The sequence below is a fragment of the Varroa jacobsoni genome, unplaced genomic scaffold (genome assembly GCF_002532875.2).
Source record: "Varroa jacobsoni isolate VJ856 unplaced genomic scaffold, vjacob_1.0 scaffold_242, whole genome shotgun sequence".
NCBI classification, from domain to species: Eukaryota; Metazoa; Arthropoda; class Arachnida; order Mesostigmata; family Varroidae; genus Varroa; species Varroa jacobsoni.
This window is the reverse complement of record NW_019213144.1, coordinates 37,779-59,614: the sequence shown is the minus strand read 5'-3', so window position 1 is coordinate 59,614 and position 21,836 is coordinate 37,779. Positions and strand designations below refer to the sequence as shown.

Below are 21,836 nucleotides of genomic sequence, written 5' to 3'. Positions count from 1 at the left end.
GCTCATAAGCTCTAATCGTTATAGTACCGTTCAAAGCAAAGTACACTGTGTTATATTTTGCAACATGTTTTACATAATAATAAGAAGTTTACATAATAGTATCACTTTAAAAAATTGAAAGATAATAGGCATTTAATTTTGAGTTGTAGAGAGTTCCTGAAAGGCCTTCTTTATTAGTCGAGCAGAAGCTACTTAGGGTAGGTCATACACAGAGAGCTGTGGTGAATGAGGCACCGTCAAGGTCAAAGAATGACCTCCGTCAAGGATTTAACGGGCCAAGCGATTATCTAGCCACTAACCGATAGAGGCGCCAGCTAAACCGGCCATAGACAATCTTCATAAAAGGCACCACGTCAATTTGTTGACGTCGCACTCTGAGGGCTTCAGTGTAAAATAGAACGGCATCAGGAACATGCAGTAGATTAGCCAGTACGCATGACCAACATTGATTAATGGAACACACCGGCTGACCGAGTTGGTATTGTTGTCGTTCCTATTGTTACTAGGTTCGAGCTACAGTTAAAGGTCGAACGGAATGTATTAGATAAAATGCAGTGACAGTTATTTAAAGTATTCCATAGTAAAAAAAGCAAAGCCTAAATGTAGAGTACTTATGGCAAAATGTTCTACGAGATGTAGCCAGCTAGCCAAGTAAGTTGTACACGATAACGATATCATTGTTTGTTGAAACTACAAGGCATGAGGACGCTGTTCCCTATTGGTGCAGGATTAAAGAAACGGCTGTGTTTATGTCGTCGAGAAAGGTGACGGCTAAAGCTAGTCAAACGCGGAAAGTTTCTGGGTTAGAGCACGAAGCAAATCTTCACCTAACAGAACCCCACAAAAGTTACCTTCCATTCGAGCTATAAGCTGCAGGTTCTTTAACTGAGAGCAGAAACTGCCAGTGGCGTAAGCGTTTTGATGTCTGTATACGCTATTGTGTCTCACCGGAACCACTTTACGAACGTGTAGACACTCTCTTGCGATCTAGGGCAGCGTGCATGTATTACCAGCTTGCTTCAACAACGGAATGAAGCAAAGAGCGCTTTACGATTACTATCTTCGAAGGAGGATAGTTTGTAGCGTGGGAATGGGACTTGTATCCTTCTTTACTGCTATCGTAGATATGTTGCCTCTTTCAGAAAGAAAACTCCAACTGCAACAGTAAACTAACTATATACGACAGGAACATATCATATGAAAATAGGTCTATTGCAAGAAATAGCCACTTCTCTGTAACTTTTACTCTCCCAAAAATGTCATAAGGATACATCAGCAACCTTGTGCGCGTCCGTGATTCTTCGAATAAAGTTTTAGTCTTTACAAACAAATAGTTTTTAGAGCTTTTTTAGCTGACAGTCAATTTACTTTCTTAACGTTTGACGCTGAGCAATAACTCATTTTAATTCGTAGCAGTCATCTCCTCGGTACAACAGGAGCTTGATACAAAAGTTTGTCAAAATCGTAATGTCTGAGTCGACCGTACTGCTACCGGCAGTTTCGACTGTATGCTCTTTATATATTTAGATTTTGCCTAAAATGGCGCGTATTACTGAATCGCTATTACATTGAGGTTATTCAAATTTGGCTAAGACTGTGATCCCCTGGTTTAGAAACGCTAAAAGAACGAAGTCAACAGGCTGGGCTTCCGATTTCTTTGACGGAAGCTTCTATATATGGGCGCTGAAAGATTAGGGCTCTATGAATATGAAGTAGATAAACCCTGATTAGTGGGATTGCTGGTCGCTGAAGCATGAAGGCTTAGGGCCATCTAGATGAAACGAGAGCGACTCGCGTGCCAACTACACTTCACTGTTAACGTTTTTGCTGTCCGAACAATACGAATCGTTCCTAGAAGTGCAATGGAAACTTGCAACTAGGTTTAGCTCCAAATGAGTATTTCCGAGGATAAGTCCATGTGTAGCCTGATAATCTCAAATCGAGTTTGAAGGTGCAAGCCTCTGAGTCGGCCGGTAGAGCGATATCTACTGCTAAAAACATTGAAAAAGATGTTTAAAGCGCAGGTGAAGATTTAGAATCGATTCTATGCTTATGCAGGGTATAAGGTTTAGTATTCAGGCCGACGTTGCCTGCCTGTCATAGATTCCCTCTTGATTGCTTTAATATTGATTTGAAAGTTGTCTCGTATTTCTAAAGCTACAAAGCTCAGACAAAGGAAAGCTTGCTAACTAGTGTCAAAATTGACGTAAAGGTCTCTTATTTTTTCAGGCAATGGTATGTTAGTCTTTAAATTTAATAGATTTTTTAACTTCAGATTGTCATCGACCATTTGTCGAAAACAAGCAAACTAACTCATTACATTTGACTAAAGCAATCGAATGTAACGAGCGCATTTAAACCCGTCAATCAAATTTGTTGTATTTTTCAATTGCAAGCTACTTCGGTCTTTCGTAGTACGTTCGACAAAATGACGTCTCGAATAGCTAACAGTGTCTGTACGCTGTCATTATCCTACACTTGCGCAATTATAGTATAACTTCTGTTTTGTGGCGAACTATTACAGAGGCTGAACTGAATGTGACGGCGTTTTCTGCTTCTCATAAACGCAGCTTTATCGTGGGTAGTGGTATTGCATGGATGCAGGAAAGGCATGTTGCTCTGTCCTGCCACTTCTTTTTTTTTTCGTCTTATATATTGGTCGGCCCATGGCCTACTCCCCGTAATTTGTGCCATTTGAAAGGATGGATACATTGTGCTATATCGTTCCGTAGCCTCAGGCAATGAGATAGCAAGAAAACACTGAGCTCCTGATATAGAACTACACACACACACAGGAAAGGGACTGAGGAAACGTTCTGCTGCAAACCACACACAGGGAACAAATCTAAGGCGCAATCATATATTCCCTTGACGCGTGCCCACTGTCTTGTATGTCGTTGGCGCAGAGTGGTGTCGCTGACTAAGTACACGAACTATTTATCGCAGGGCAACGCTGACGCTCCAGGCGTGAGTGATATCGTTATCGTATTATGAGCGACTTTTGTTTCGGGTCCCAGACTTTTATAGCTTACTTTGTTATTTCGTGTTAGGTTGTTTGGCAGGCCAAGGGCTCTACTCCGTTCGATGCCATTCTTCTAGTATAAAAGGGCGCGTCAATAATTTTCAAAGATATGAAACTTGAAAATGTTTCATATACTTAAAGCTGTACGATTTTTGTAGTTTCAAAATGTAAGCGGACAAATTATGTAAACCGTTCGAAATAGTGAAGCTGTTTGTATATATTTTGTTCAACTTCTTAACATAGCTTCTTCCCAAAGTACTAGTTGATATTTTGGTAAGTTATCTAACTTCAGGGGGGGAGGGAGGGAGGGAGGGGGAAGGGGGTATATATTGTAGGAAACAATCCAATGTGATGTTGATAAAATTGTTTTTTGTAAGGTAGTTTTATGTCGTAGGCTCACATGTAGGTATTACTTGAGGTCAACTATTCAATACTTTGCTTCCATTCAGCCTATGAAGGCATCGGCGTGTAAACAATTATATATGTACCATGTCAAATATAACGAGCAAGCTCTACAATATGTACATATTGCCCTCAATTAAAATGGAAAAGTCGTAAGCACAATGTTTATTCTACCATATGGTGTTTTTGTCAAGCATGTGTCGTGCATTACTATCCAGTATTACTATATAGAGTCATGTTGTTCTTACATGCTGACCCCTTGTGTTCGGTCAACGTGAAAATATGAGCGCCGTGCACGTGTAACGTTCCTTCGCTTATGTCTAATAGAGTATAGTAAAGTGCAATGGTCGACGAGTAGTGACAAATTATAAAGCGAATTAAGGTAGCCCACGCATATCTATTCAGTCTGTCTTATGTTATTAAATTGCCACTGTAAAGTTGGCTTACGTTACGGCAAGGATCGCATTACTTGAGAAGAAGTTCTCGAATCGTGCTTGTGCAAACGTCGTTTCGGAAGTAGAGTAAATCAGAGACGGGATCAGCCGTTTCATGACGGCTCTCACTGTGCAAAACATGACTGACAATTAAGACTCCTTGAAATATTTTCAGTGTCACTCGGTAGTACGAGTTATCTCTGTCTGGAAATGACAGTCGGAAGCAATCGGACCAACTTGCTTGTTCAGGTTAATTGGTGTACATCAACTGAAAAATATGGATGTAGTACTCATAAATTCAGCTTCCTTTTGAAACAGAATCACCGTAGAGGAACGCTAGTTTGCAACGGCACCAGACAAACTGTGCGCCTGAAAAAATGGTTGACAACGAGTCGTTTATGGCTTGGTGGAGCACTGGGGGGTCCAGACCATAGAAGAGTACAGCCGATTTCAGACTTATGAATTGTTTACGGCACCTAAACCTGCTTTGAGTATTTGGATACGAATTATTTTCTGGCAGGAAGCCTGCGCATTTTATCGTCATACCTTATTATTTGGCAATGAGATCTATATTAGAGGAACAAATACGTATATTCACATCATTTAAAAAAAGCCATTACTGTGCTAGAGGTCATGTACTGGCTATCAGCTCGTAGGATCGTTTCGAGTACATGATGTAAATATTTTTGTTTTGCTAATAATGACTGAGACTATTTTTTTTTTTAACAGTTGCGCTTGATCCAGCTTTTGACGAGTTTATTTGCAATATGGTAGAATTCCTTTATCATCTCTCGACATATAGTCCAACAAGTTTCCCTATATAAGAGTAAACTATTTATTATGAGCAAACTGAGCCATATCTTAGAGGAAACCTGGTAGATGCGTGCATTTTACTGCACCGATTCATGCTGAGTCATCCAAGTATGCGCATGTGTAAATGTGACGATCAGACGGAACGTTACGATAAATCATAGCCTTCTACCCAGTTGACAGGTTAACGTCAAAAGGACGGCCGCATTTTTCCGGCGCACAAAGCAGAAAAATTAGAAAGAAGGAAGATTCTGTACGACGATGTATGATGTGGGTGTGTGGAGCGTGAAATACGGCATTTTGTTCCTTTGTGCTGCGTCCTATCCCACTGGAAGGCATTGCGTTCTCCAGCGTCGCCATCGCCATCATGTTGCTTTCGAATAACCTGTATTCACCCTTGCTGCTGCTGCTGCTGTCCAACCTACCCATAGGTTCTCGTTATTCCTTCGTAACCTGCCTGCTGCTTGGACAGCCATTGTAGCATTCAGATAGAACAGGCTGGTTTGTTTGCATGGCCAGCCCAAGATGCGCTCATAGATGCACCCTCCAGGATGAAAGGCGGTAAATATAAGATCGAGCTTTGGCGGGGAGAGATCGGCGTCCGCGTGTGTGCTGGTCGGGTCGACAACAGGTTGGTCGACAAAACAGCCAAAGAAAATACCTAGACGCTGCCACGGCACAGAAAATACAAAGAAAGAACAAAGGACGAGGCAAATGAGATATGGCAGTACAGCAGGAAAGACTACGATGGTAGTTGAGGGCCGCGAAAAGCAAGAGGAGTTCGGCCTGACGAAGTGTAATTTATATGCGTATAGTCTTACATAGTTTAGCAATGCTTAAAGGAAACGAGAGTTGGAGTGGATGACGATAGCAGCTGGGGGAGTGGGTTGGGTCCACCCAGCTGTACGGATGACTAGGATACAAGAAGGCCTTATGAGAACCCTAAGCGACGCCTGTTATGAGGTGAGCTTTGAACGATATGCCATGAAAAACCGAGAATGCTGCAACTACGCAGGTCTTCGTTTTTCTTATCGTGTATGCTAATGAAAACAACGTCTTGGCGAACGACACCTCAAGCAAGCCTGAGGCCTGAAGTTTGGAGCTTGGCCCCTTATGGGTGCGAAACTGAACATGTAGAGGAGAGAGGGTCTTCTATGTCGTCACGCTGACGACAACAGCGGAAGGGCCCCTATTTACTAATAAGACCTCAATGAGTCGGTTGGACAAGGACCTGCCGGAAAACGTTCCGGCTTGCAGACACCCATAAGGAAACCGTCTTGCGGGACGGGATCCAACTATTCTGCAAACACGGTGGCACTACATGTTGCAAGACAGTGGGTAGTCACACGACTAAAATTGTGATACTGGCGAAAAAGCATGGGGCTAGGAAACTTCCTACAGCCATAAAGTTTCTGTACGGCGGACAGTCAAGTACAAGAAACAACTGTACAAGATCCACTTCCGTTCTAACTAAAGAAGTTTACCGGACGACATACTAAAATCTCTAACTATAAAACACATTAAAAAATGGAATTGACAAAATGAACAATGCGGAGCCCGAAAGCCTACTTTGAAAATGCTGGTCTAAATAATTTAAGACAATAAGTAACTTAAATGGCATATATCTAGAACAGAGCACATTTCTATGTTTATCCGTTCAGTATCTATGCATTTACGGAGGTTAGCACGTATCTAAATCTATGAAACGTTCTTATTATGTTGTAAAACCAATCCAGAGGTTGACCTGATATAGATAGAGAATAGCCGTTTCTATAAATTGCCATTTCTTACGAAGAATCATTGTTTAGCAGGGGTGATCCATTTTGTATCGTAGCCAAACATGCACCAACGGGAAAAGCACCTGCGCGAGCAATTTAGAATAGATTGGGAATATCAGAGAATCTGAAATCTAACAATAGATGAATTCAAGATTTTGCGGTTTGCGACGATATCGCAATTTTCGGAAGGGACAAGAAACAGATGGATTGCTCGAACGAGAAGGGTAGCATCGCGTGGAGCGAAAATGTGGCATATTCCCGCTCGGTTAACTAAGATCTGGTTGCAAAAAGAACTTGCCTTCCAAAAAGGAGTCCGTTTCCCTTCAACTTTTGCACGTTCAAGCAGCCAGACGGAGCTCGTTTAGCCAGAACTGCTTATAAGATAGCGGAAAGGTACGAGCCTCTCTATGTGAATATTTGTTATGAGAGCACAATGTATGACCGCGTGACCACTGGGTCTTCTTGATCTTCAGCCGCTTTTCTCCTTTGCTATGAATTAGACGTTGATCGTGCGCCACGCCGCCTCGCTAGATGTTCCGACGGCAGGCCGGATGGAAAAATGGGGTCACATACCATTGGCAGATACTCCGCCACAGCCTTCGCTTCTACCACTACCGTACTGGTTTCTTTGCAGCCGACTGCGTTCTTGTCCTATAATGGGCGTATATGGTGCCATCGCAACAAAAACGCAATATTAGGTCCTCGCCTGCCCCTAATACTACTTTGACCAAAAGCGAAGTCTCCTGTTGTCGTCCCAGACCGCTGACCTATGCAGCTTCTCCGTAGTGGAGAAAAAGAAGCCGTATAGGGTTGCGATGTTTCATCAGCTCGACTCGAGTCCAGTTTGGGTATAGCCTTTCGGTAGTTGGCCGCCGAGACGCTCACAATTGGGCACATGCGAACGGGCCGACCGGCAACGTACGGAAGGAAGTATGTGGTCGTTTGATATGAAACCAAGTTCAAGGCAAACTGGCCGTCAGACAAAAAGCCAACCATACTTATAAATAGGGCATCTATTGGTTTCTTATGTGCAACCACACCGGCCGATCTCGGTTCCGGCTCTCTGGCAAAGTTACTGCTGCCGCCTGATATTATTTATGTAGCGTTACTATAGCTGGCATCGTAGCGTTCGCTGCGGTCAGCCGATGCGCACTATACATTCTAATAAGCAAGCCGATACGATTGCACCATACGTGAAATAGCGTTGCTGATCAAACCAGCGCAGAATAGTTTTTCGACATACCTTGTTTTTACCTTGACTATGGTCCTCATACATACTAAAAATTTTGTTGTATATACATAAGTGTATGCATAGCTGTGTAATTCTACTGTATATTCCCTTGCCTTCAATTTACCTCTATGTCTTTCTGCTGGCGAGGCATAGGCCTAAAAACGAAGGAAAAGAGTTGGTCTCCTTCTTTTCCGTTCGCCTAGCATTTGGTTTCTTCAAGTGGCAGCCCGTTCAAGTGCAATATTTACCAAGGGGCCTCTCAAGTGAAGGAGGCCTTTTTCAACTTGTGAGTTACACACAAGGGTAGACCGCCTGGCTTTGCGTTAGTTATGTGGGTGGCAAAGTTTGGTGGCGTCCGTCTATTCGCGGACGACTGTGCGTGTCCATTCGTGTCTTTATAAGAAGGCTTGTGTGTACTCCGGTCCTGCAGAGCTTATCTCCTTGGCTGTAGCTCAGAGCAGGTGATACCTCTCCCAGACATTCCTCCCAGGAAACATTTGCTAGGGGCACTATGCTGGTCTAGCAGCAGCCGCATCAGGAAGCCGTACTATCGCCACAGCAACCTTCTGAGCCTTCAAGCTTCCAGTTTAGTAAAGGTGTTCATCTTGGTCCAATGGTGCCCACTTCTCAGAGCCATTTACTGGTGATTGCTTATAGAATACATCGGTCTTACAATGGGATAAATGCTATCTAGCGTAGCAAGATGATGGGGCCTCGAATTTAGAATCGCATTGAAAGACGCAATGGGTCGACGGTAAAATGGTGAACGGCCAACTAGCGAAATAACTAGAAGCCTGTGCTGTTTGTTTCCGCCGTTTGATCGCTCGATTGCGCGCTCCCAAGCCTTCAACTCATATGACCAAATAAGCAAGCTGCCTTCTTCGTAACACTGCTGACCCGATTTTTCGGAGGTCTATTTGTCTCTCCATCTGTCTGGGGTGATGCTCACGCGGCCGGCTATAAAGCTCGCCAAATGCACTCACAACGACTGTCCGGCCCCGCCGCCGTTATGCAGCGACCATTGTTATACTTATTGCGTTATGAGAAGCAGAACACGCGAAGCGGCAGCGTACAATTGCTATTGATGCGGTCGAAAAAAACGCTCGGCGTCTTCACGATGATAGCAGCTGGCTGTACTTGCTACCTGTCCGACAACTGCAGACGAAAAAGAACGTCATAAACAACGGACCACGAAGAACGAGTCCTCCCTTCCTCGTGCTAGCTGCAATTGACCATGTTTATTCTATTGGCTGTCCGACACCTTTCCTTCCTCCAGCGAAAGCGCTTTCCAAAAAAAAGAAGGTTGCTACATTAACAACAATGGTTACTCTCTGGACCATAAGAATAATATGTGTATTTTTATGCGATAGAGGAATGGTGTAATATTAACAAAACTACTTCTCGACAAACGGATGAATGGACACGGTTATTTGGAAGGTCCGCCTCCTGATGCAACAGTAGCATAAGCGTAGAGCTCAGAATACTTAAGCATGAAAAAATCTCCCATTGTTTTGTTACGGCCACTCTCTAATCAAACCGATAATTTTCAGTTGCTTGTAAGTTGCGGAAACAAGTTCGAGCGTTCCATGTTTGACCCATGTTCGACAATTTCCTATCGATTTCTACTAAACATTTCATGCTGGAAGAATAGCCTATACAAATACCAAATTCTAAGATCAGCGTTAGCTGAAAAGAGCTGAAATTTTCGAAAGACTAAATGCCAGTTTTATGGGACATGTACAGAAGCTCAGGGACATATGTAATGTCATCTCTAACAATTCCCTCCTTGCCGTCCGGTATAAGCTTTTCATTGTGAATTTTTTTCTGATAGACCATTAGCGTATGGCCTCCTCTCCTTATGCCAGCAGCAAGCTGTCTGCTTTAAACTCGCATGCCAATTATCCATATGCGCCACTTATTGGCCCTCGACACAGCGCCCCTAAGTGAGCGTCACGTATAAACGACTGAACGCACCTTTACGCGACTAATAGCTTTAAATTTAGGAGCCTTAATGTGCATGAGTCACATGGTCTGGGTAAATTCGTTCTATAGCACTCTGCAAACTATGCTGGTTTCAAACAGCAGGCCGCTCTTTAGTGCAAATGTGCCCAAATGTCTACGTTTCGCTCAATCCTGCATTTGTGACGGGCGTTACTCGGCGGTTTCGACGAAGGCAGGCCACAGCTTAGGACGCTGGCAGTTGCTGGCAATCGCATGCATTATGTGCAGCAAACGCCACGCAGCGTTTCGTGCTAAGTTGCTTTCAGGAAGGCAGACGCGTGAAAAGGCTTCGGTTGTTGACGTGATTTGCCCGGTAAAGAGGTCCAGTTGATCATCATTAAGCTGGCGTTGTTGGCACTCGGCCTGTTGGGTTCCATCTTGTGCGGCTGCCTTACGACTGACTTGAATCATAACAACGTCGTAGTTGTGCGTCAGCTAGTTAGAAAACTCTCAAAGCTTCTCCTGAACTTGTCGAAAGTAATTCATCGTCAGTCTGTCTTTTGCAGTCTATCTCAGGACGTACCCGTAGGATTTCGCGTTTAGGCCAAAAGATCTTGCTGTGTGAGACGTTCTGCACTGGCATTGAAGCCGATAGCAGTTTGATTGTTTATTAGCATCGTTTCAACATACAGCATATCAGTAATAGAACAGTTCATCTTCGGATACAGATCAACTGTCGTGGATCATTTCTTCAACAAACAGTAAACCTTTACTTTAAGATATTTTTGCGTGATGCTTGCATAGGCAGACCGTTAAAGACAGTTTTTACCCGTCCCTCTTTTAGCAGCGCCTACCTATATTTCTTGTTATAATCATCTTTTATAATAATAATAAAAAAAGTGAACACATCCGAGAATAATGTTGCATCATTGACCATCTAATATATTCACTGATTGCTTGACGCCACTTTTATATTACTCTACTTAATGTTGTTATCTGTATAGTGTAACTAGGTTCTCTGCTGAAGTGCACGGGGGAGATCGAACGACCACGAACTCTTTCGATTTCCTCCTACTTGTTTTTACGTGTATTCCACTTCAATACACTTTCCTATAGCCAGTCGATGTTTGTTGAAGCATTTTTTCTGTGGTTTGAACGACATTCTTCACAATCTAGGCCTCCGGTTTTGAACAGTTCTATTGTTTCGCACTCTCTAGTGGCAAGAAACTACTGCAGCGCCCCCGAATTCCGTTCTTTATGTCCATACAGAAAAGCTTTTTTCACACATTTCCTATCCGACTGTTACCTACTGCTCTTTTTCTCCCTTGCTTCATTCTTGAATCCTTCTAAACATACCACTACACAGGCCGCTAAAGGACATACAGAACACAACACAGGAAACGGTCTCGGTCAGTTCTCATTCGCCCCTGTCTATACGTTCTATCGCCGCGTTTTTTCCAGCATCAACAGCCTTCTGATCCACAACTGTAATACAGCTGCGTTGCGTCTTCGTCCTTCCGCCTCTTTACCAGCTGTCGAGACGCAACTAGGCAGCGGCGAATCTTTGGTTCGAACAGACAAGACGAGGGCAAGGTTGTGCCGTCGATGCTTCAGAGTGCCAATATGGGCCATCTGTTGCTCCCACAACAAGCGGCAATACCGCCACTGGCTAACTGGCTTTCTCACCCATCATCTCTCTTTATCTACAGACATCGCGTCGCTCCGTGTCCTCTAGTTCCCAATTCATCCAACTATGTCCTATGCCACTGGTACCATGAATGCTTTCCTACCACGCAGTGCTGACAGTAAAGGGCCTCTTGGCTTCTGGTCCTCTTGGTTCATGATGGCGCCTAACGTTGCAAACTCAGCAGGATGCAATGTCTCAACAACGTCACCGAAAGCGTAAGTCGGAGACTAGGAGATGGGGGAACAAGCCAGTAGCGTTTTCAATCCTCTTCCTCCTCCTTTTCCTCTTTCTTCTCCTCGAAAGCAACGACGCTTTGTCGTTTCCTCACATTACGGTTCCTCGACAGTTCCTGCATCGTTCCGGTTTTTTTTAGCCGCTTTTCTCTCGTTTCAATACGTCGGTGTATTTCCGTCCTTCTTTAGCCAGTTCTAAGAGTCCAGAAGAGCGAAGCAGCGTTTTTCTTCGTCAGTTGCAGCGCTCCGTTCGCTTGACTTTCCCTACACGTCCGTTCGTCCAGCCAAAGCAATGAGCAGGTCCTGGGGCAAAACATTGATTGGCAGCAGGAAAACTATGTCCCGTTCCGGACGTGTAGCCAGCAATACTTACATTCTGTCCTCGATTTTTGGGGAAGTGACAATGTTACATCTGTCTGATACGGCAACGACAATGGCGGAAGCAGACATTGCTACACGAAAACGAAGCCTTCCGTTCTGCATTTGATTCACTAGCATTGCAGCATGGCAAAGGCAGTCAGTTACAGTCATAAGCCACAGCTTCCAGGAGGAAGTGAGCGTGCAAGAGAATCATCGTAGATCTCACGTTGCCTTTTTTTATGTCAATGAAACTTGTTCAAATGATATAGTACCATCATTAATTTAGATATTTTCATCAGAGCTCGAATATAAAAGTATGCTTACATGTCATCATTATCTTTATGAGAACGTAACGCATCGGTTCGCATTGTAAAACGGTTGTAACACAAACATTAATGACGTTCACCTATTGCATAGCAACGCAGGCTTCCGATAGCGGCCTGGTCTCATTCAGAATCATTAGTCCACTTTTGCATCACTAATGCAATTCAATTTGTCAGGCTAAAAATCATATCTGTTTCATTTTTGCCTGTGTAGAAGTTTAGGTTTTCATTAGGTACAGAAATATTATCAATAAACTTTATTTTTCATTATAAAACTATAAAACTTTATTTCGAAAAGAAAAACCCAACCTTGCCTTATTGAGTGTCGGGGCACATTGGCTTCTAACCGACGGCGGCATTTGAATTATTTTACTTGTCATTATAGAAGAATTTATTATGCATTGAAAAATCTTTATTTAGTACCGTTGTTCAGGGTTGGTAAAAATCAGGGAGCCCCGCAAAACAACTACATGATGAATAGTCAGTCAGCTGATTGCCATTGTGGCATTGCCATCTTTCTTTCTTGCGTTAGTGAATGTTTATTGGGATGTGACTTAAAAATCTGATATCTTCGTACCTAAAGTAACACGCAGTCGCATTCGTTCTGTTGTTGAACGTAGCTGCGTCCGTCGTGATCTCAAACGTTTTTCGAAACAGACTTCGAAGTAATTTAGAGCTTGATTTCCCCGCTATAATTAAGAAATACGGCAAAAAGAGAAGAGAATTTCACTAATGCTATTGGTTCATTATCCTGTCGATAACAGTATGTTGGTGACGCTAGGGTCTTCCATCCAGAAAGAAACAGGTTAACAGCGATAAAGACCATACATACTCTGTATATATGGTTTTGATCGCTTTTCCTGATAGTTTGCTTTTCCTTGAGGTAACAGTGTGCGTCTACTAAAAGCCGGATGCGCTATAAATGTTTAGGATCGGTTGTTTTTTTTTAAATAATTTTTCTTTACAGCCACACCTTTCAAAGCATTATCCCCGATCATGTATAAAGGCACACCTACAGCACAAAAATCCAACAGGTCTAAACGAGACCCACAAAGCGAAGCTTTTCCTGCTCGCTGCTTTATAACAATACAGTACGTCATTCGATTCCTCCCATGCCTTTGGTCGGATCCTTCCGTATGGTTCTGTCATTCTATTTGTTGGTAACGTCCACATTAATAAGACTATGCATCTGTATGCAATCACTAGTAGCTATGCTGCTAGAGATATAAACAGAACTTTGAGACGAATCCAGGCGTCGTCAAGGGGTTAACGTTGGGGGAAAGGAGAGTGCAAGCTTGACTTTTGGGGCAATAGGGAATATGTCGCAGTAAGGGCGTATTGAACTGGCTATAGAAGGTGGAGTCGCTAGTTATGATCGGGCATTTGGGCGGGGTGGGAAGGTAGAACCCATATCCTTTATCGGGTCCTGACTCGACTATTTGAGGCTCCGAGCAAACAACGGAGAAGGCGTAAACATGCTACCCATATACACAGGTGACCTAGCATCAAGGTCGTCCTTTAGAGAGTCGGCTTAATTGTCCTTCAATGAAAATATATTCAATGAGTATGCGATACGCGACCAGGTATTTAGATCAGTTAAAATTACTGTTTTACTGTCACATAGACAAATTTACCTTGACTGTGAAATAACAACAAGCGACTAAATAATAAACTAACCCAAAAATTATGCATATTATCTGTATATATAACCCATATGCATTTCCAGCACCAAAAAATACAAAGACCTGCTCCCAGTCTATTGCTGTAGCATTCTAATATATTGGTATTTATTGCGTGTTTGCAAATGACTAAATGAAGGGAAAAGCACCGTGCGGTTTGTGTTTCAGAATAATTATATACACATATGTTCACGAAAACCTTGTCTGCAGGCGACATTCTCTTTCAAACTCAGTTGTCATACGCGATTACGCACAAACCCCTCTTTGACAGAAGAAATAGAAAAGGACGCCAACAACAACAAATTTTGGCCGCGACACGTGGCTGCTAAATTGACTGGTGCGGAAGGACGTTCTTTGCGGATAAGGCCTGAAATAGCCGCCTTGAGCACTGCACTTGCAACCCAAAAAGCTGAAGCTGCTATCGACTAGCCGAGGGGATACAGCCTATGGGAAACAGTTGTTGTGTATCACAGGATCCCTCAGGCAGAAAGCGCGCAGGCACAGGCTGAGTTCAAGCGCCGAATTCCAATTTATTCGCCCGTCGAAGCCGTTCATTGCTGCTACTACAATACCCATTACTAGCGCTGGTGCTACCTATAGCGGATGGATCGACATTCGTGCTCCGCGTGCATCTCGATGTGTAGGAAGTATCTGAAGTCGACGTGCATGCTTCTAACAAAGGTTAGAGGTATTGAGTATCTAGAATGGCATCGGCCAATTGGTATTCCTTTCGTGCTTTCCGTCATTGCCGACCAGCTCTTTGAAAGCAGACGGCACCATTATTATAGAACAGCACTACGCGGCCATGGCAGTGGCAGCAGGGTCCGACCGAACTGTGCCGCTGATTTCCTATAAGTCCTTGGTAAATCGGATGACGAGCATCGAAAGGGGAGAGACTGCGATAAGTTTATGGAAATAGGGAATTGGAGTGGAGCTCCTGTTTGTCATGTTACTCAGCTTTAAGGCCGTTTTCAAATTGCGTACCAATCCCAAGTCCAATGAACCTTCATCGGTGCGCGACAGGCGCCTACAGGCAATGACTGGGATCGCAGGACTCTTTTGCCAGAACTGGATGACATCAAAGTAATGAGGACTCTTGCTCATACTCTTATCCTGAATTCTTCAGCCTACTCTGAGTCAGAGTCTCTTCAGACCTTCATAGCTCTTTTGGCATCTTTCCCTTCTTCCGCAAGCCGTGTGCCATAGCAATGAGACAAAATGGACAGACAAGCTAGCTGCATGACTGGTGAAATGGCACGTGGTCGGTGATTCATCGACAATCTACAGTCTCCCCCTATTGAAGAGGCTGTTAGACTCCTCCGCCTGAAGCTTGTAGGGGACCTGGCAAAGCCGGGATCGCCGCGTCAGCTAATGCTTGAGGGCAACTTCGACACGCGTTGCTCTGAAATGAAAAGTTGGATTTTTGCTGACTCCGCTAGAAAAATCTAGGTTTGACGTTGTGCTTAACTATTAGACCAACCAAATCTGCCTTTACATTACAAATATCTTGATACATTGAAATACATTTTGTATTCGAATGTATATGATATTAGAATTTCAAAGGTAAGAGGGTAAGCCTGGGCCTGCTGTCACCATTGTGTAATACGCCACTTGGCTGCAGAATGTTTTTACAGCCTTGTTGCAAGATGAATTTTGTATGTGAAATAGCTTATGCATGCATTTTGACCTGAGAATACAATTCCCGTTTTGAATAGACATAGATACCTGGCGGCATTTTTCGAAGGACACCTCGATATGGTAATTTCAGCTATGTGATTTTTTTGCAAATCTTCTGTCAACGCACATGGCCATGTCATCCAATCCGAGACAAAGCTGCATCATAGTGAAGATATGTTTTTTAGGCGGAGCACGTCACCTTCGACAAAAGACCACATCAGTTAGACGGGTACCGCCTGCAAACGAATGGGTTCGCTTTCAAAACAGTGGTCTAAAAAAGACTGTGCTCTGAATACAGCATCATTTTATTACAGTTGTTTGCATTATATCAATAATATGTCAGCATCATACCCACACCCCTTGACAGTATAGAACATCACTGACTAAATAACTTCAGATATAGGCCTCGTTATTTTTGTTAAAGAAAATTACCACGAATTATGATCACTACCTACGTGAAGCCCGGGTGTACAACAAATTGACGCTATCTTCGACTGTCATCACAGCGTCTCTATAACTTCGAATTTCGTACATATTTAAGGTAAAGGAAGTGCCGGTTTTCAATACATTCCTCCGATTCAATTAAGCAAAACCAGGGACGCAACTCCTCATTGACTCGGCGTCTGTGCTGGGTGCTTCTAGGAGGTGGTGACATAGTCATAATAACCACGTCAAGCTTTTTGCGTTACTTGGTCGGAGCGAAGCCGTTTGGCGGGAGCGCAATTTCCGGCATAACCTTGCTCGCTTATTCTGCGCTATGGAATTTGGCTTCCGGCGTAGGGAATCACTGTTTTTGCAGTTGTCTTGACCCTCATTACAACTTCGTTTGCTCACCTAGAACAAAATTCACGATGTCCTTGATGCCGGTAAAGGCCAAGACGTGGAGCGGCCGGCCGGCTAGCTTCAAGTACTGTTTCAGTTTCTAAGTAGCAGAAGTAGTCCTTGAAGTAGGCTCACTACATCCTCCCAGAGATTGTATCACGTCCGCGATGTAATGACACGAAGCAATGCACGCTGGGCACTGCAACTACGTCGCACTGAACACTCTTAGGTCTTTCTTTGGAAATCTCGTTTTGAATGATCTTTTCTCGATTTCCGTTTAGATATATTCACAAGCACAGGTTAACAAAAATAGAGAAACTTCTGCACTCGCGCACTTAATTGCGTTGTGGCGGTCGTTTCACACTATTCGACGTCTTTCGTACATGCGGCTGTGACTAAACCGACTCGTCTGGAGTAATCCTACAGGTTGAGGATGGCGAGCAGCCTGATTCTGAGCGCCAAGCGGCTCGGCTGTCCGAACGTACCTCGATCAGACTCTTGTGGGGGAGCCACAATCGTCTGCCGATAACGCCCTCCAGCGGCTGCAAGTACCAACTCGAAAAAAGAGGATTAGGGTGGATTTAGACACAGGAAGATCCTCTAAGAGGAACAGCGATAGGCAGAAATAGGGTGAGGGGGAGGCGAGTCGTAGCCCAGAGAGACTGCGTCGTTGCCGAGGTGAGCTTCTGGGGAACGCGCGCCGGCAGCACATCGGGCAAAACGCGCTTCGCACAGACGATGGCTCAAGCTCTGGCAGCACCATTGCCTGCCTCTGCTCAACGACATGGGCCACCAGAAATGAATGAAGCCACCTGGATAGCTGGGTCTCGATTGCTACGGCAGAAAGAAGGACGAGGTGCGTCAAGACGACTTTATGGACTGTGTCACAGATGGTCGCCTACGTGTTAGGATCTATCTGGGTAGTTGCGGCCGGTCGAAGGAAGAGCATAGACGACAAAATGTGCGGCTGCTTGTTCGCCTGCCTGCCTGCCTACCTAGGTGTGCTAATGAGGGGAGTAGGGATAGGATCGAGATAGGTGTTCACTTTAGATGCAGGAGATTAAGATTGGATAGGAAGGCAGGGGGAATATAGGAGGCTATAGGTGGCAGTGGGCTGTGGCGTGTACTACAGGCAATGCCTTCGTAGGAAAATAGCTGCTATTTGAAGCAGGTCTGGGAGTAGACGCGAGCTGCGTTGGTGTTAGCCACTTACGAAAAGCAACAGCAACAGCAAGTCTCGCCGCCATCGACATCTGTCGACTCATGATATTGGCAGCATCCGGAAGAAGATCCAGTTTAAACGTTGACTTATTTCAGCGGTTGCCGCATGATAACATCTGACAGAGAAGACGATGTGTTTTACAGGCCATAAGCGTTTGTATGTCTATGTGTATGTCTGTATGTATAAGTGCAATGTCTGGCTCCCTCTGGCAGTAGAGTATTCTGCATACTCAACTATCTAGGCTTACGAATAAAACCCACACAGGCATGCATTCGCATATGGGAATAATGGCCAGATAGGATTCGAATATTCCCACTAGGCGCCATCTTGCTTTGCGTATATATTGGGTTATAAATTAGATTAACGAGTATTCTTTAACTTACAGTAAAAGCGTATTACTGGTATTAGGCGTATTGCGGCTTATACTTCATGCAAACTGATTTGTTGAGAACTGCATGTCTTGCAATAAGCTTCGTAAGAAGGTTTACACCGTTCCAGGACCTATAAGGGATTCGTTCTATTATTCTAGCATCTAAGCATAATTGCTAAAACTTTTTGTGTCATCTGATAACCTAAAAATATCATCTTATTCAATATCGTGCAAGCCAACGGAGCGGTAGGGCACTCTTAGTTAAAACTTTTAACACAACTTTCAGGCCATGTCTTTCCCTTCCTAGGCCTATACTGGACATTGATTATGCATATATGCTTTAGGAAGCACGCTTTGTTTATACAGTTGTAAGTATACTGGTAAATCCCTAGAACGACACGTTCGTATCATCAGGTTTGTTTACTGTGTACTTAGTTTTTTCTCATTTGCACGGACGCTATACGTCATAAGAAACTAAAATACTGAAATAGAAGCAGGTTCTATTAGGCCGAGCGTACCACGAGAGAAAATCATCAACTATTCTGGATCTATCCATTGTTCTTTCGCTGATTGAGTGAATAGCCCCGTAGCAGCGTAATATGCCCTGGCTTCCTTTCTCTACGTTTTTAGCCGACTGGCACAGACTGTACACGTCTGTGTCCATGTTGCCGACTCAGCAACATCGATTCTCCATAGGAAAGGGAAGGGACATTGTTCACACACACACATCACTCGACCTCCTTTCTTCTAGTGTACACCCTTGCAATGAGCCGAAGAGGCCTCAGAACTGAGCTAGCAGGATAACAAGGTCGTTGTTTTAGGGCAGATCATTTGCTCACCACAGTAGAAGCGAATGTGTCCTAAACAGAAGGCAAACGTAGGCTTATGCCAAAAAACCGCGATGTCAATGGTACAACCAATTGACACAATCGTGATATCGATTCCAGTTGGCTATCACAAAAACCACACTGGTCTGCTAAATCGAATAGATTTCTTGTGGGGCTGTGTAAATTGGTTACCAAGACAAATACTATGAATTGACTCACGAACAACTTCTAAGAAATTTCAGTAATCGTTATTTGGTATAAGCTACACGATTTTTTGGTACAAAGTTGTGGGCAATGCCTTACGATCGCCATGGAAACATTGAATATAATATCTCTTATGATAATCCAAAATAGGAATATTAAATAACTACTTATTGTTTCGGCGATTTTTCCAAAACAAGTTGCACTTATCCTTTCTACGGGATTGTTAGGATAAGAACGGCCAGTTTGAAAGTGCGCGTATAAAAAGCTACGAGAATAAAGATTTGCGATAACGCGAGTGCAAGTAGCAGAAATGTATTTAGCCTAAAACTCAAACTCATCTAGCCGAAATGAAAGACCACGATATTAAAGAAAATTTCCAAACGATTCATTATGCCGTTAAAACGCATTCTGTGATACCCGTTGTATTAGCTACTAGGTGCAATTTACCAGAAAACCGTATACAGACCGTAATCAAATTTACACGTTTGCTAGCCATGCAAACTTGTTGAATGTTGTCAAAGAAATAAGTGGTTAGGGATTTGTTATCGCTCGGATAAGAGATGTTAGCCCACGTCTGCGTGGGTTGCATTTGGGCCATTAACGCAATGCCGAGCGCGACTGCTCTCCCCATCATGGATGGCAACGTCACCGCCATATCCAACGAAATTAATCGAAATGAATTTTCCCAGGTCTGAAAAGTCCACCGGGTCTTTAGTCCTAGACATCCACTATACCAAGATGCCACTATTTACTTACGCGGTTGGTTGATGCCGCTTGTGACGTTTATCGTGTGTGCGGAATGCGTTTAAGAATCTGTTTGAGTATGTGTTTATACATGTACAGATTAAAGCGAATAATTAAGCTTAGAACTGATAAAAAAAAAAAAAAAAAGATTCCCGACAATGCTGCCGCAAACTCGCACATCTCCTTTCTCTCTGTTTTCTTTGATGTTGTTGTAAAGCTAACTTATCACAAACACTTGCCATACAGCGACAGTTTCACGTTTCCCGAGTTTGTCCGTATAGAACCTTTGAGAAATTCAACACACCTAGCGACTAGCGATTTAATCGAAAGCGTAAAATATCTAAAAAATCTTTTAGCTTTCACCTATTACTATTGGTGGTTTTGGACTAGGGATGTCCAAAAGGTGTGCCCGCCTTCGTCAGCTCCCTTAAATAGAGAAGGACCTACAAACACCTATATCGAAATCGCCGTTATCCTGGATTCGGCAAAGTGCTGACCGTAGTTAAGTAGTATAAACGAGTCACTATGAACTGATCTGACTTTCTAACCCAAATCGGCCCTGCACGCTACGACGGCTTTTCGGCATTTCATACATTTGCTTTTCGACCCCTAATCACACCTAAAGATTTCGTTAAACTGACATGAATCTGTACTTACGGCAATTATAGCAGTCACCACAATGGAAACGTACTATATAAAATGAAAGAATTTTTTTTCGTTTAGATTAATTCGCATGAATGGTAACAGAGCTATGGGTAATAAGTATGAGCCACATAGGATGGATAATAAGTACGAACGCTGCGTTTGCATACTATGGCGCATTACACAAAAAAAAAACAGAAATTCAAGGTCTTCGATCTTCCTATATGAGAAAGTTAGAAGTAACTGAAAATATGTACTGTCCATTCTGAAGACAAGTAAGCAAAAATTCCATCCAAAGAAACCTATTTACCGACGTGTTTCATAAGCTAATTTTCAACGCTTCGTTAGCTTGTAAACGCCGAGAAACTGTCCTCTTTCTTTCAAATCTGTAACTTAAATGACGTTTTTCTCAGATCAGCAGGTAACCTATCAAAATATCTATATATTTGGAACCTTTGTATAAAATACAAAGGATAAATGTTTCTGTGAATTATGTATTGTTTTGTATTGTTTACATTAAAAATTCATAAACATTTGTTCACGACACTGATATGTTTCTTGTCCACAGTCTGGAGCGTGCAGTGCAAAACTGCATCGCTATACATTTCAAAATACCGGTGTGGGAATGGCTGAGACATGGGCATCGCATTGGCTCTTCTTCAACCTGGACATGTAAAGTTAGACAGCAGGTCTTTCAGATTCTTCCTTTTACTTCGCTTAGTGCACGTATACACATCACAGGAAGATCTGTTTGTTATTTCTTGATCCGACGCGGCATCAGCATGGAGGGAACCCAAGGGGGCTCGTTTTTCTTTTCCCTTATTTCATTCACATTGGCCACTCTTGACCTGTCCTGAATTGCCGGACTGCGCTAGGAACAACCTATGAGATCTATCCCAGATGGCCCATGTTTCTATCGCAGCCACTTTATTTTCTTTTTGCCTCTTACATATCATCACCCATGAAAATCTTTTTGCCTCTCACAGAACCTAATAGTCTTACGCTGACATGATCCTGCCATGTTACCGCTAGCGACCCGGTGTGCCGACGGACGTGCTAGTAACCGCCGCTTCGTAGGGCATTTCACGAGGGCTGGGGCACCAACTCCAATGGCTGCTCTCTGATGGTTTTGTTATTAGACGACAAATCCTGGACAAGCTTACCAAACAAGTGGCTTAGTCTGTCGTCGTCTTTACTCGTCTCAGGACTGGTTGCCTAGCGGATAGGCAGACAAACATAACTAGCGTTCTGAATCTTCAACCTATCACAGCCCAATCCGAGTCCCACATGCACATGTATCATTTCGTATATAGACGAAGATAGAGATAGAAAAGCAAAAGAAGAACTCTTGCCTCCTCTGCTCTGGGTGCTGCTGGGGGAAACTGGCAGAGCTAGTAGATATTGGTGCTTCTTCGATAGAGATGACGA

The 21,836-nt window shown here is 43.5% G+C and overlaps 1 protein-coding gene across 8 annotated transcripts in view; it reads right to left on the bottom strand.

The window, feature by feature from the left end:
- Window positions 1-21,836, bottom strand: part of LOC111273981 (uncharacterized) — a 62,181-nt gene that overhangs the window by 14,077 nt on the left and 26,268 nt on the right. For 2 of the 8 annotated variants that reach the window (XR_015310172.1, XM_022856034.2), the window contains exon 1: window positions 16,412-16,833. The exons of 2 other annotated variants lie outside the window; for them this stretch is intronic. The gene's annotated coding sequence lies outside the window, so the exon portion shown is untranslated. Of the gene's footprint in view, window positions 1-851; window positions 1,018-14,884; window positions 15,303-15,625; window positions 15,814-16,411; window positions 16,834-21,836 lie in introns of those variants that run through there. 4 more of the 8 variants (XR_015310170.1, XR_002688141.2, XR_015310171.1 and 1 more) reach the window with 4 other exon arrangements.